Source organism: Cavia porcellus, unplaced genomic scaffold (assembly GCF_034190915.1).
Source record: "Cavia porcellus strain 051 isolate PalLab524CR breed Dunkin Hartley unplaced genomic scaffold, mCavPor4.1 scaffold_6, whole genome shotgun sequence".
Classification (NCBI taxonomy): Eukaryota; Metazoa; Chordata; class Mammalia; order Rodentia; family Caviidae; genus Cavia; species Cavia porcellus.
The window spans coordinates 27,766,549-27,779,128 of record NW_026947489.1 but is presented as its reverse complement, the minus strand read 5'-3'; the positions used below and the strand labels follow the sequence as shown (position 1 = coordinate 27,779,128).

General features: G+C 37.7%; 1 protein-coding gene across 6 annotated transcripts in view; it reads right to left on the bottom strand.

Annotated features, from left to right (window-relative positions):
* Positions 1-12,580, bottom strand: part of Ttbk2 (tau tubulin kinase 2) — a 160,109-nt gene that overhangs the window by 68,829 nt on the left and 78,700 nt on the right. Inside the window, exon 2 of one of the 6 annotated variants that reach the window (XM_063249555.1) lies at positions 2,801-2,864. The exons of 4 other annotated variants lie outside the window; for them this stretch is intronic. The gene's annotated coding sequence lies outside the window, so the exon portion shown is untranslated. Of the gene's footprint in view, positions 1-2,800; positions 2,865-12,198; positions 12,312-12,580 lie in introns of all 6 variants that reach the window. One more of the 6 variants, XM_013158800.3, reaches the window with a different exon arrangement.

The following is a 12,580-nucleotide window of genomic DNA, read 5'->3' as shown; positions in this document are numbered from 1 at the left end:
CACACACACTTTTGTTCCTTTCCATATGACGTCCTGAACCACCTTGGGTCTTTGCCACTAAGGAGGCCATCACCAGATGCAGCTCCTCAACTTTGGATCTCCAGAAACATGAGCCAAAATCAACCTCTTTATTTAACCTATCACTCTGTGATATTGTGCTACTGGCAACAGAAAACAGTTTCCTTCTCTTTTGATCTCTTTTCCTGGTTTGGTATCAAGGTTAATAATAACCTCACAGAACCAGCTGGGATAGGTGCTCTCTTTTCTCTTCATTCTTTGTCATGTAGGGCAAGAGCTGGAGTGTAAGACAATTTTCAAAGAACTGGTATTAATTCTTTAAGTGGTAAAGTTCATCATTAGTTATTCAGAGTCTTGACTTTTCATGTGGGTAGTTTACATTACTATTAATTCAATACCCTTCTCTATTACAGATCTATTCATATTTTGTATTCTTGAGTCAGTTTGCAGTTTGTATCTTTCATGGAATTGTCCATTTTTATCCCAAGTCATTTAATTTGTTATATGCTTTTGGTCATAGTATATCTTTACAGTCTTTTTTATTTTTCTAAGGTCAGTAGTAAAGTCTCCTTTTTTCATTTTTGGTGTTACTCACTGTGCTTTTTATAATGGTTTGTCTAATTAAAGGTCTGCTTTTTAATGTTTGCTTTTAAAGAACCCATTTTTGGTTTTCTGAATTCTCTTTTTTTTTTTTTTGTCTTTTTGAGACAAGGTCTCACTGTGCAGTTTCAGGCTGGCCTTGAGCTCACTTTGTAGCCTAGGTAGGTCTTGAACTTGCAACAATCTTTCTGCCTCAGTCTTCCAAATGCTGGGATTACAGGAGTGTGCCACCACACGGGCTTCTACTATTTTTCTATTCTCTAATTAATCTCCATTCTAATTTTATAGTTTCCTTCCATTGGTTTTAGGTTATGTTGAATTTTCTTTCCTGGAATTGTAAGATAGGAGGTTAGGTTATTGGTTAGAAAGCTTTCTGGCTTATAGACAGGCATGGTGGCATGTGCCTATAATCCCAACACTCTAGCTAGACATGGTGATGCATGCCAGTAATCCTACCACTCAGGAGGCTGAGGCAAGAGGATCACTGTGAGTTTGAAGACAGCCTGGGCGACAAAGTGAGTTCAAGGCTTGCTTAAACTGCATAGTGAAGCTCTGTTTCAAAAAAGACCAAAAAAAAAAGCTAGCACTCTAGGAGGCCGAGACAGGAAGATCCCAAACTTTGAGCCTGGACAACAACAGCACATCCACTCAGCAAAAAAGTTTAGCAAAAGGCCTTGGGTTAGGCACCCAGTGTGTGTGTGTGTGTGTGTGTGTGTGTGTAATCTTTCTGACTTTTTATTGTAAGTGTCATTGCATAAACTTACTTCTGAGCATGACGTTAGCTGGATTCCATAAATTCTGGTTCTCTGTGATGACTGAGTTTTAATTAAGCAATCCATAGAACACAGAATGCCATATTGAGAGTGCAGGGTTATTAATGCCACATTTTATGCAGGATAGTTGCTGCTTTTCTTTTAAGGAAATAAAAGATCGATGGAAAGAAAAACACCATTGACAGAATCAAACTGCAAGTCAATTACTAAATAATTATGAGGGACCCTGAATATACTTCATTCTCCGTAGCAGATCTATTGAGATAATAAATATTTATAAAGCGTTTTCTTGGTGGATTAGCTAGTTCACTTCTCCCTACTGGCAGCATCCAAATTTCCTGCGGGGACTTCTCTTACTCCTTTGTTCACCCACTGTATCTGAATTTCACCTATTCACTGGTTCAGAGTTGGACATTAATAATTCTAATAATCCAGGAATTTATCTTTTATCCTGGACATCAGAGTGGTGACAATAAGAAAGCTTAATATCTGAGAATTAAATTAACATATGTCAGTCACTATGTTCTTTCAGGCATACGGCAAACTCTCACCCACTGTAGAGTGTACTTTTTGCCTTTTACCAAGCCTGAACTCACTCTACAGAGTCTGTTTCTTTTCTTACCTGTAATAAAACTTTGCTACCATTTTAAAAAATTAAAATAAATAAATATATTTCAGGTATGGCGGCACACACTTGTAATGTCAGCACTCAAGGAGGCTGAGATAGGAGTAACCTAGGAAGACCCTATCTCAAAATTTACCTACTAACCAACCAACAAAACTAAATAAAACAAAGTAAAACAAAAAATCCTCAGTGGGAAGGTGCTGGGTTCAATCTCCAGTACCACCTATATAATAAACAAATAAACATCAATATATGGCATTTCTCAGACAAATATAATTGTTTCAGAGAAGTTCTAAGCAAAGTAAAACTCAGTTCTTTTGTATGTTAAATATGGGAAGAGATGTTACTTAAAGAGAAAGGCTGTCGCTATTCACTTCTTAACTATCTCTTAAGCGTAAGGATAATGCCTTCAATATCAGAGAGAAAAAAATCCGAATTGCCATTCAAAATATGCCTAAGGTTTATCCTACTCCTGTCCTGGCTCTTTCACTTTATGTGGAGGTGAATTATAGAAACTGAGGACCACTTGAGATATAACATCAGCTATTCTACTTGCTAGCTTGTTAATCTTTAAAAAGTCACAAGAGAAACAACAGTACTTTTTTAAAAAGATTAGCAAATAAACAAATAAAAGATCAGCAAGGTCCTGTCTCAAAATAAAAGGCTGGGGATGTAATTCAGTCCAGCTGCTTGGCTAGCATGTGTGAAGCCCTGAGATCAATGACCAGAGAGAGGGAGAGAGGGAAGGAAAAAAGGATGGAAGGAGAGCTTAATTATCCAGTACCTTGGACCTTCTACGGCTAAAGCCATTCACCTCTTCTCCCTTCCCCTACAGGGCCAATGTCCACCTGGAATGACAAGCAGCAACATATCTTGTTTCGTGCTTTTCCTGTCTGTCACATACATCCTACTTGGCTCCCATTATGTAGAGTGCACGAATGAAGCACTATTAAGCAATAATATGCGTCTCTCTTGCTTCCACCCATTCTTGACTACAGTTCACCGGAAACAAACATGTCCTATAATAGCATTACCTACACATCGGTCACATGATCCATCTCCTAAAATACTGTTTACTGCCTATACAATAAACTCTTAACTTAGAAAACTTACCGAAGAAAACATGAAAATTGTTAGCCTAGAATTCAAGATTCATTCTACTTACTATGAAATCTCATTTGCTTTAGTTTCTCAACATAGGTTATACTCTGTGATAAAGTCTGTCTCTTATTTTTCTCTTCTCAAATGCTACTTTAGTTCTGCTTCTGTTTTTCCTAAAGTCCATTAACTACAACACAATTTTAAAGCATGTCAATCAGGAGGTGTGACATACACTGTACATTGTCATCCCCAAATCACTCACTCAGAGCACAAGACATCTGCATTCAATTGTCCAAACAATACTAGCACAGATCTTTCTCTTCAGTGAGCTCAGAGAAATCATTAGTACAACTATCTTAACTAATTTTTATATACATACACATATACATGTTTGTCTTTCAGTTTTTCACACTAATGAAATAGTACGATGTTTATACACGTGTATCTTATTTCACTGAGTATGTTCTCAAGGTGTACTCATTTAACTGTAAGTGTCCTGTTTATCATTCTTTATGGATGAGTAGTACTCCATTGTATGAAAATACCACATTTTTTAATCCATCCCTCAGTTTGATCGGCACTTAGGTTATTTCCAAGATCTGGCTATTAAAAACTGGGTTGCTATACACATGGGTGCACATATATCACTTTAGTATGATGTTTTTAATTATTTTTATTATTATTTTATTTTAAAGAGGATAAAACAGAATAAAACCAATCACAACAATCCACTGTAAGGGATATAGGGCTTTAAAACATTACAAAATCAACAATAGTTACCATAATGCCTTCTGATGTCTTCAAAATAGACATCAGATAACTTCAGACAGAGTAAAACTCCAACAGAACAGAATAGAAATAATAAAAACAAAACAATGAATGCAATAAAGGACTTCAAAACAAGCCAATAGTAAATCCAAAATTGCTACCATAACATATCTTATTTTTGAAATAGCTGTTCCTGCCATTGGATTTAATATAATCAAACAAAGTAAAAGAGAATAAAACCCAACCCAACAAAACAATGAAAAGAATACAGGACTTCAAAACAAACAAGACTACGGGAATCAACAATGGCTGCAACTCTCAGAAAGAGATCCCCCCTAGATGCTACACTGTGTACTGCTACCCTTTGAACCTATGATCAGACCATTGGCCCTAGAAGTGCAATGTTAGTGAAACACTGAAGAACCACAGGCATCCAATTGCATTTCACTTGGATAGCTAGAATCACAGCCTGTGTTTCTCCAGTTAAGTCAGTAGCTTGGGGTGGGGTGGGGGTTAGTCCTTCTTGTTTGACAGCCTGCGGCTGGAAGGAGCAAGGTCTGGCTGTGGCTAGTCTGGCAGCAGCCTGCACATGGTGCTGGTTCCCAGTCTGTGCCTGCTTGCTGTTGTGGCCTTGTTCTCTCTCCCCCTAGTCTACAAATGGTGCTGACTCGGAGGGAGAAGCTTGGGTCTGGCTGTTCCCAGTCCGTCAGTGGCCCACACATGGCATTGGTTCCCAAACTGGGACCTCCAATTTCAGTTTTCTGAGGAATCTCCACACTGATTTCCACAATATTTGTATCCAGTCTGCATTGCTTCTGTTTTTTTGATTACTTTATTTTCTTCAGTTTAAATTCCAACAATTATGTAAAAACTCATCTATCAAATACACCTCTTAGCTGGGCTCAGTGGTGCATGCTTCTAATCCCAGCACTCAGGAGGCTGAGCAGGAGGACTGTTACAAGTTCAGACCAGCCTGGGCGACAAAGTGAACTCAAAGCCAGCCTGGACTGCACAGCAAAACCCTGTCCTAAAAAGACAAAAACAAAAAACAAAAACAAAAAAAAACCAAAAACCAAAAACCAAAAACCAAAAACCAAATACACCTCTTAAAGTCTAAATGTTCCTGTAGGGGGCAGTATTAGTCATTTAATAGTGCTCAGGATGAAACAATTTTAGATGTTAAAGGCCTGTGTAACCGCAAGGGGATGGGGCTTAACACAACTAAGGGTTCTTCTGGGGAACAGGGCCATTAGAGTTTGGTGCACAGATAAAACTAGACACACACACATACCCCAAAAACAAAAACAGTGACAAAAACAGAACAACGGAACACTGAACACTAAAAACTGTATGTTACTGAACACACAAAAATGTTGGGTGAAAATATATCACAAGCCAACTAGAAACAAAACCAATTTTAATCTTCTGGCTGTATTTTCCTAAATTAAAGGAATTCTCAGCCAGGAATGGAGGCACATGCATACAATCCTAGCTCTTGGGAGGCTGAGTCATGCATTCGAGGTCAGCCTGGACAACATACTTAAAGACCAGCCTGAACTACATAATGAGATCCTGTCTGAAAAAACAAATAATAAGTGGAATCCTCTATAAGAAAAAAACAAAAGGACTTTGGAACATATCAAAGAGGTCTTCACCAATAACTCAAAATATTGACACAAAGGCTTTTTCTTACTATTTTAGCTCTTGATCTGCAAATTCAAGCACAGCTTGGACAACTTAGCAACTTATTGAGACCCTGTCTCAAAATTAAAAACAAAAACAAACAAAAGTATGGGACTAGGATTACAGCTCCATGAGAAAGTTCTAGATTCAATCCCCATTACCACACACATACACACAAAGGTCAAATCCCTAACTGCTTAAAGTTTCTATTTGTTTTTCTACTATGTTATAGGGTGTTAGGGATTGAATCAGGGCCTTGCATATGCTAAGAAAGTGCTCTACTACTAAAATATATCCCATTGCCTACTCTGAAATTTAAACTAAAAAAAATCCAGGTCAATGAAAAATTAGCAAATACTATACTTCTGCAAAGTTGAACTAGTTCCACTAGTCCAACTAGTGGAACTAGTTGAACTAGTGGAACAACCAAAATAATTTAGGTTTCTTATCATCTACCATATACTATTCATATTATCCATTCCCCATCAAACAACAACAACAAACAGAAACAAAACAAAAAAGCAGCTAGGTTTAATGGCACAGGCCTGTAATTTTAGCACTCAGGAAGCTGAGGCAGGAGGAGCACCAGGAGTTCAAAGCTAACCTGAGCTACATAGTGAGTTCAAGGCCAGCCTGAACAGCATAGTGAGACCTTGTCTCAAAACAAAAACTGAAAAAAAAAAAAACCACACAAAACCAGTATTCTAATAATAATTGATCAATTAATTGTATATACACCATGGATTTTTTCATTCCTATCTTCAAATAACTCAAAAAGCAAAGTTATTATACAAAACTGCATAAGATTAAAAAATTTTAAAAAACAGCATAAGATCAAAAAGGCAACATATGAGAACAAAGTATAAGCAGAGAAATCAACAGAGTAGATTACAAAGCATCATGAAGCCACATGTCTTGACTGGGTTGACTGCTAAGAAAGTGTGCATAGCAAAGGAAAGCATATTCATTTTCTCTAAAGAAGTGCCAAAATAAATAAAGAAAATGAAGCAAGTGCCAACTGGGCATGGTGGAACACATCTGTAAACCTAACAACACTCAGGAGGCTGAGGCAAGAGGACTGCTGCAAGTTCCTGGCCAGTCTGGGCTACGCAGTGAATTCAAGGAAAGCCTGTAGTCTACACAGTAAGACCTTGTCTCAGTTTTAAAAAATAGTAAATCAAGTGCCTGGGAAGACTAGTCCCACGGACTTCCATGAAGAAGCCCCCATAACAAGGGCGTTAGTGATAAGTGGCTCTGCAGAACAGACAATAACAGGGAATTCCAGAACTATGCACTCCAAATAACTTTCACAAGGAATTTCATTATTTAAATAAGAATCTATCTTGGGAGTGAGAGGCAGACAAGATACCAAATAACAAGAACCATAATAGAGGGGCTGAGGATTTAGCTCAGCGGCATAAGCACCTGCCTTGTAAGCAGGCGGTCATGAGTTCGATCCCTGGTACCGGTAAAAATGAAAAAGACCAAAAAAAAAAAAAGAACCATAATAGAATTACACTTCTCAATTATCGCAGTGAAAGTCTGAAGATTCTTCTTTTTTTAATATGGGTATTGAACCCAGAGCCTTTGTATTAAGCTATAATCCCCAGCCACACCACCCCCCACTTTTTTTTGAAACAAGATTCACTGTTACCAAACTGCCCATGCCAGCATCAAACTTGCAATCTAACTGGTCTATCTCAGGATGCTGAGATTGTAGGCATGTGCCACTGAAATAAATAATTTTTATAATAAAATTCTATACCTAGACAATTTTTTCATTTTGTTGTTGTTGTTTGGTTTTGGGTACCAGGGATCAAACTCATGTCCTCACGCTTGCCAGGCAGGTACTTGTGGTGCTGAGCTAAACCACAGGCCCCTTTGTTTTTTCTTTTTGAGACAGGGTCTCACTATATATATAGTTCAGGCTGGTCTTGAATTCATTATGTAGCCAGGTGTGGTGGTGCATGCCTATAATCCTAGCACTTGGGGAGCTGAGGAAAGAGGATCTCCACGAGTTTGAAGCCATCTTGGGTTACATAATGAATTCAAGACAAGCCTGAACTACATAGTGAGACCCTGTCTTAAGAAAAAAAAATTCATTATGTAGCCCAAATGGTTAACTCATAGCAGTCCCCCTATCTCGGCCTCCCAAGTGCTGGCAAATGACATTTTAAAAACACTATTTTAGGAGATGAATCTTGTGACCAATATGCAGGTAATATTATGGGATGTTTGTCTCCAGCAAACTGTAGTCAAATTTGACAGAATGGATAGAAACAGAAGAGACTAATATTAGAAAAACTACTTAACAGACAAACTCAGTCAGTTTTTACTTTAAATGCCACAATGAGATAAATACACTTTCACACATGCAAGAAATATGTCTCCTATGCATCCTATATTCAATAAGTAACAATGCATCCTATATTCAATAAAGTAACACAGAGAACATTAATAAATAGTATCATGGAATTTAACACAGCATATAGCATAAAAGAGAATCAAAGGGAATCCCCAACAAGACATTAGAGGTAGCCAAAAATAACCGTAAGTACAGAGAATAACTAGCCTTGATTGGAGCAGTCTAAAAAGTTCCAGGGAGAGATTTCCCTACAGAGGTACACTGGCAGTAAATCAAAACCATCTGTACATCTCAAAGAAATTTTATTTTATTTTTTTAAGAAATGCTTTACAGGGGCTGGGGATTTAGCTCAGCTGCATAAGCGCCTGCCTTGCTAGCAAGCAGTCGTGCGTTCGATCCTGGTACCGATAAAAACGAAAAACACACACAAAAGAAATGCTTTACAATAAAACACAGCCAAATTTTAGAGCAAGAGTTTACTGGGTTTTTTTGTTTGTTTGTTTGTTTGTTTGTTTGTTTTTTGTCTTTTTCCTTTTTATTGGTACCGGGGATCGAACTCACAACTGCCTGCTTGCAAGGCAGGTGCTTATGCCGCTGAGCTAAATCCGCAGCCCCCGAGTTTACTGGTTTTTATAAAACATAAAACTATACTCATTTGTCAACTAAAAACTAGAACCACTGAAGAATGTCCACTGTTGGTGGTAACCTACTAGAAGCCATTTTGTGTTTTTCCATCAATATAAAAATAAATGGTAAGAGTGAAGCAACACCAGGTAAAATGAAACATGGTCAAAATTTTTAAGACAGTTTCTTTGAAACTTAACATGTTTGGGTTTTTTTGCTTTGTTTCGTTGGTACCGGCAATCAAACTCAGGACCTTGAGCTTGCCAGGCGGTCACTGTGCCATTGAGCTATCTTCCCAGCTATGTGTTTATTTTTCTGTTGTTGTTTTTGGGTTTTTTGAGACAGGGTCTTACTATGTAGAGTTCAGGCTGGTCTTAAACTCATGTCTGATTCTCCTGGCTCAGGATTCTGCCTAAGACTTCCAAGTGCTGGGATTACAGGCACGTACCACCACAGCTAGCTTCTCATTCTGTTTTTGAAAATTAAAACAATCAAGTCATCTTACAAAGAACTTAAATATCAAAGAACACTTGCAGTCAGATGTAGTAGCACTTGCCTGTAATCCCAGAACTTGAGAGGCTGAGGCAGAAAGCTCATCATGAGTTTGAGGCCAGCCTGAATTACAAGTTCAAAGCCAGCTTGAACTATGTAGAAGACTTTGTCTCAAAAAACAAAAACAAAAACAAAACAAACAAAGAAACACATACATACACATACACATAAAAGAACACAACCAAAAGTTTAACAGAGATTTAGGATCATTGATAAAAAGTTACCTAGGCAGGTGAGCAAGAAAAAAGTTTTAATGACAGGTATACAGCATACAACTGAATCAATGGTAATGGTACAGAGAATCTAAGACCTATTTAAAAATTTTTTTACTACTGAGGAAGCCAAAAGAGCAGGAAGAGTAACACAATCAGTTTACTACATGGCTCAGCTATGAACAGTAATAACAAAGGTAAAATTAAATCTGTACTGGGGTCAGGGATATAGCTCAGCGGTACAAATGTCTGCCCAGCAAGTGCAAGGTCCTGAGTTCAATTCCTAGCACAAAAAAAAAATCCATATTGAATCAAAATAAATCAGCATTTTGAAGACAGGAGGATGAGTGCTGTGTATTCTGCAGCGTGTAGACTATCAGGTGTGGGATGGGCAAAGAACAACAAACCATCCTCCTGCTTGTGGAGACTTAGTAGATAATGCATGAAACAAAAAAAAAAAAAAATTTTTTTTTAAGCCCAGAGTTAGCAGAAAAACACATGGTTTAAAAACACAGAAGAGAAAGCCAAAATAACCTATGAACAAAATTACCAAAGCTATTGTTAAGAATGTTATAAGGGTCAGAGCATACAGGAAGGAATCAAAAGGAATGGAAGAAACTATAATTTTTTAAAATTAACATACATTAAGCTGCCCTTTCAAGTGTGTAATCTGATATATTTAACATATATATAGACTCACAGAACTGCTTCCTCAGCCAGGTGACAAAAACACTTCATTGCTCCAAAAATTCCCTCGTGCCTTCTTTTGTATTTACCCTCCCTTGACTCCAATTTTTGGCAAACACTGATCTATTTAATATAATTTTAATTTTTTCTTTTGGACTTGTAGGCTTGTTTTGTTTTGTTTTAGTTGTTGTTTTGTTTTCTTTTGAGGCAGGGTTGTATTATGTAGCCCAGGCTGGCCTTGAACTTGCAGCAATCCGCCTGCCTCAGTTTCCCAAGTGCTGGGATTATAGGCATATGCCACCACGCAATCATATTATATAACCTTTTGAGACTAGTTTCTTTTTTTCAGGTTAAAGTTGTCCAGATTTATCTAAGTTGTTATATACCAACTGTTTAACTTTTGATATTGCTGAGTAGTATTGTACGGTATGATTACACCACAATTTGTTTACCATTCAATCTATGAAGGACATTTTCTAGCAACTAAGAATAAAGCTGATAAAAATATTGATTTGTATCAATTTTATATGAACCTAAATTCTAATTCTTCTAGGATATTTCCTAAGGTACTGCCCAGGTGCAGGGCTGATGAGTCATACTGAAACTCCAAATTTAACATGTCATAAGTCTGTGTTTAACTTTTCCTAGAGTGCTATGTTATTCTACATCCCAGACAGTAGTGAGTATGAGGGTTCCAGTTGTTTTGTATCTTCATGAATACTTTTTGAGTTTCAATTTTGGTTATTCTAACTGTGTACAATGATATATCACACTTCGTAGTCCCCTAATGATTAGGTATGTTAAGTATCTTTTCATGAGCTGATTTGCGACTCTACATCCCTTGGAAGCACCTGCCGAAGCCTATTAAACATGTGTAAGTAAATTATTTTTTCTTACTGTTGAGTTTTTATAGTGCTTCATATATACTGAATATGAGTCCTTCACAGACATGGAAATATTTTTTCCTAGTCTTTTCATTCTCTGAATGGTGTCTTTTGCAAGTAAGCTTTTAATTAAATGAAGCCAAATTAATTTTGTTTTCTTCTACGAATGCTTTCAGCCAGGCATGGTGGCATGCACCTGTAATCCCATCACCCGGGGGACTGAGACCTGAGAGGATTGCCATGAGTTCACAGGCAACCTGGGTCACACAGTGAGTTCAAAGCCAGTCTGAACTACATGGCAAGACTTGAGGCACTCTTCCGTCCTCAATCTCCCAAGTGCTAAGATTACAGGTGTGTGCCACCATGTCTGGCCCTCGTCTTTTGTTTTTTAATTTTAGTATATATTCTATTGAAGTGAGCATTTTTGTTTTTTAATTTTGAGACAGGGGCTCACCATCTTGTCCAAGTTGGATAGGAAGTTGTGATCCTCTCGTCTCAGTCTCCTGAGAAACTGGAATTCTCTATAGGCGGGTGCCAGTAAACCTAGCTGTCGTTCAAATTAGATAACTTTCAGTAAAATATTTTCAAGTCCACTGAGCCATCTGTCATTTCCATTCTGTCATTCAGCCCACCTGGTGAGAGTTTCATTTCCTTTATTTCTTAGTTCTAAAATTTCATTTAGTTATTCTTTATATTTTGCTTCTTTGGTAAGACCTTATATTTTCCCACTTATTCCTAGAATACAGTAGTAATAGGTAATTTACTCTTTTTGAGACAAATTTAACATTTGTGTGATCGTGGCATGTCTACTTTCTTTGCTTACTGTGAATTCAGCTTTTTCTCATTCTTTTTAAGTTAACTGATTCTAGATATATACCTGGATATTTTGGACTCAAGGTCTTACTTAAATCCCACCAAAAATGTAGGTATTTTTGTTTCAGCCAGTAACTAACCCAGTCAAGTTCATGTTTCAAGAACTGACCAGAGGCTAGGTATGGTAGGGTACACCTGTAATCGTAGCACTTGGGGAAGGTGAGGCAGTAGGATCACTGCAAATTCAAGCTCCTGACTGCCTCCATGGAGGCCACTGCAGCTACCATCAAGGACTGCTTGAAGCCTGGTCACAAGAAAACGAACAAAGAACAACAACAAAAGGAACAGAAAATGTGAAATGTCCATACATGAGTAAGAATTAGAGGACATCTCCAGAGGGCTCTTTCTACCCATGTGAATATTCATTTCCAAATTTCAGGATACACTATGTTCAGGCTGGTACATACTGGTAGGAAAAAAATGTTAAACTCACCGCTGGCTCAGTGGTACTCTGAATTCTGGTCTTCTTCCCCAAATCTGCCTCTTACTATTTACTTTTCTGAGTCCTCAAATAGCCACTCCAAGCATTCTGTCCACGTATTATAGCTGCATTCAGTGGGAAAGACAGGGTGAAGTGTGCTTACTACATCTTATCTAGAACCAGAACCTGGACTATTGCTGTTCATAAAAAGCTTTGTATAACTGATTATACTACTTGTATAACTTTGATTTTAAGAAATTAAAAAATTTAGGCTGAGCATGGTAGTACATGCCTGCCTATAATCTGATCTGGGAGGCTAAGGCAGGTAGATTGTGACTTCAAACCCAGCCTGGGCCACTGCAAGCCAATTTTATAAATTCTTATATATTCGTGT